The sequence below is a fragment of the Globicephala melas genome, chromosome X (assembly GCF_963455315.2).
Source record: "Globicephala melas chromosome X, mGloMel1.2, whole genome shotgun sequence".
Classification (NCBI taxonomy): Eukaryota; Metazoa; Chordata; class Mammalia; order Artiodactyla; family Delphinidae; genus Globicephala; species Globicephala melas.
The window spans coordinates 53,742,417-53,745,500 of NC_083335.1; the positions used below are offsets into that span (position 1 = coordinate 53,742,417).

Below are 3,084 nucleotides of genomic sequence, written 5' to 3' on the forward strand. Positions count from 1 at the left end.
TAGAAATGCACTTACCTTTTTTGACAGATGTCAACTTCATGTACTTTAATGATTTTAACCAAACTCTCAAACAAGTTTTTCACTTATTTAAAATTGACTGCAATGTGAAGCCAAGTTACTTGTGAACTTTAATGTTGTGTGGTATATATTTGGAGATATTTTAGTGATTTGAACAAAAACTGTACCTATTAAAGTGAAGTGGCTATGACATGACTATTGAACTGTCAAACTGAGCTCTATTTTAGTGCCTGTTAAAAGCACTTTCATTCCTTGGCTTTAAATTATTTTTCCTCCCAGAGAAATTTCATGTGATAGAATTTTAAGGCTTTCTTTTTTTTTTTTTTTTTGCGGTATGCGGGCCTCTCACTGTTGTGGCCTCTCCCGCTGTGGAGCACAGGCTCCGGACGCGCAGGCTCAGTGGCCACGGCCCACGGGCCCAGCTGCTCCGCGGCATGTGGGATCCTCCCAGACCGGGGCACGAACCCGTGTCCCCTGAATCAGCAGGCAGACCCTCAACCACTGCACCACCAGGGAAGCCCAGGCTTTCTTTTTAAGATTGATATATAGTGATATACAACTGGTCGTGAAGCTTTTGTGTAACTACAGTAGTGTAGAATCCATCTTTTCCCTTTTAAACCATTTATTATGTATGATTTTCTCCTTATCATTGGAATCTTTGCTAATATTTGAGAAAAAATATAACAGCCTCAGTTAATTTGACAGAATGGAGATTTTTTTTTAATAACTATTGGAGAAAAAAGAGGGACCCTGGGAAAGTTCTATTGAACACTATTATATAGTGAGTATTCCTGTGCCATAAACAAAGAGATTTGGACTAATGACTAGCCATTAGAGCAATAGTGAATTATATTGGTTTTCTATTGCTGTCATTACAAGTTATCACAAATTTGGTGGCTCATGTTGCACTCATTTATTATCTTACAGTTCTGTAGGTCAGAAGTCTGACATGGATCTTACAGGATAAAATCAAGGTATTGGGAGGGCTGTTTTCCTTTCTGGAGGTTTTACAGTAGAATTGGTTTCCTTGCTCATTCAGGTTGTTGATAGAATTTAATTCCTTGTAGTTTTAGAACTGAGGTCTTCCTTTCCTAGAGGCTGTCAGCCAAGGGCCATTCCCAGCTTCTAGAGGCCATTAGCATTCCTTGGCTAAATGGCTTCTACCCTCCATCTTTAGTTTTTTTTTTTTTTTTTTTTTTTGGCTGTGCCACGTGGCTTGTGGGATCTTATTTCCCCAACCAGGGATCGAACCTGTGCCCCCTGCAGTGGAAGTGCAGAGTCCTAACCACTGGACCACCAGGGAATTCCTCTACCCTCCATCTTTAAAGCCAGCATTACAAATGTCTCCTGTCTCTTCTTCCACCGCATCTCTCTCTGACTCTTCTGTCTTTCTTTTCCATATTTAAAGGCTCATGTGATTGCATTGGGCCTGCCCAGATAATCTAGGATAATCTCCCTATTTTAAGGTCCATACCTTAATCATACCTGCAAACCCCCCCCTTTTTTATAGATTTATTTTGTTTATTTATTTATTTATTTTTGGCTGCGTTGGGTCTTTGTTGCTGTGCGCGGGCTTTCTCTAGTTGCAGTGAGTGGGGGCTCCTCTTCGTTGCAGTGCACAGGCTTCTCATTGTGTTGGCTTCTCTTGTTGCGGAGCACGGGCTCTAAGTGCCCAGGCTTCAGTAGTTGTGGCACGTGAGCTCTAGAGCGCAGGCTCAGTAACTGTGATGCACGGGCTTAGTTGCTCCATGGCATGAGGGATCTTCCTGGACAAGGGCTCGAACCCGTGTCCCCTGCATTGGCAGGTGGATCCTTAACTGCTGCACCTCCAGGGAAGCCCCTGAAAAATCCCTTTTGACATGTAATGCAACAGGTTGCACAGGTTCCAGGAATTAGGGTGTGGACATCTTTGGGAGAAGAGGCATTATTCCGCCTACTACAGTGATCAATAGATTTAAAAGTGTTGAACTGCAACTAGTTTTAGGAGGATACTTGAAGCTCATTTCTCATTTTAGGGTTCCAGAGCCCTCTATAGGTTCATATCAGCTATGCAGGAAGAACCCTAACTTCATTCTCTTGGTTAAAAGCCAAAAGCTGGAAAAACTTCATGTCAAAAATGGTATTCAGCTGCTACCACTATCATAGTAGGGGAGAGCCAGAATGTCAGTCACTCATATGTGAAGGACTTCTACATGTTTGATTTTTCTATTAAGGTATCATTGTGCTAGAGAGTGGGTCACTAGAGAGTGGGTCAGTACAGTCGAACATCTTATTGGTTTGATATATAGTTCAGTATTTTTGTCACATCTTAAGCTGTATTCAGCAAAATCTATTGTTAAAATATATGAAAGAACATCAAAAAGATAGTTTTCTATAGAATTTCTATGACTACATTTTCTGTAGTAGTTTACCTTAAAGATAGAGAAGAACTTGTAGATTTTTTTTGATGATTACACTAAAAAAAATTGAAATTTTGGAGAAGAAATGTTCTCTTCTTTCTCTGCCCTATTCTTTCTACCCCCACGTATGCAGCAGTATTTGCATATGCAGTGGTTGAGTAGTAAGGTTACGCATATATTCTTAGAAAAATGTATTGGCAAAATATTTGGTTTGTTTGAACAATGTAGTGGCTGATTATAAATGATAGTGAGAATTCTCCTAATACAATATTTTTGGGGGAAGAAGTTTTCAGAAATTGTAACTTTGGAGTTAATTGAAATTGTTTTGTGGTAAAGGAATTTAAATAAATAAGGAAAGGAGTTTCCTAACTGAATAAAAATTCTTATTCTTGTCGTATAACAAAAAATGTAATCAGTTATTCAAGAAAATATGCTCTAATAGATTATTTCAAAAGCATTAAGTACATTTCTCATTACTAGTTCTTCTGCTGCAAATAGTTTTTTATATCAGACTAATACATTAAAATGAAGCACATTAGGCCTATTAAAACAACCATTTACTAAAATACCCTTAAATTAGTTTAAAAATTGAGTAGCCCCTGTCTAAGATAACATCACATTTACCTGTATTGCTGTTAGCTTATGGCCCAGTATTATTACTGGTATT

General features: G+C 38.7%; 1 non-coding gene across 1 annotated transcript; it reads right to left on the reverse strand.

The window, feature by feature from the left end:
* Positions 1 to 1,248: 1,248 nt before the first annotated feature.
* TRNAG-UCC (transfer RNA glycine (anticodon UCC)) lies at positions 1,249 to 1,321 on the reverse strand. Its single transcript has one exon. It is a non-coding gene; the product is annotated as a tRNA-Gly (tRNA).
* Positions 1,322 to 3,084: the final 1,763 nt, after the last annotated feature.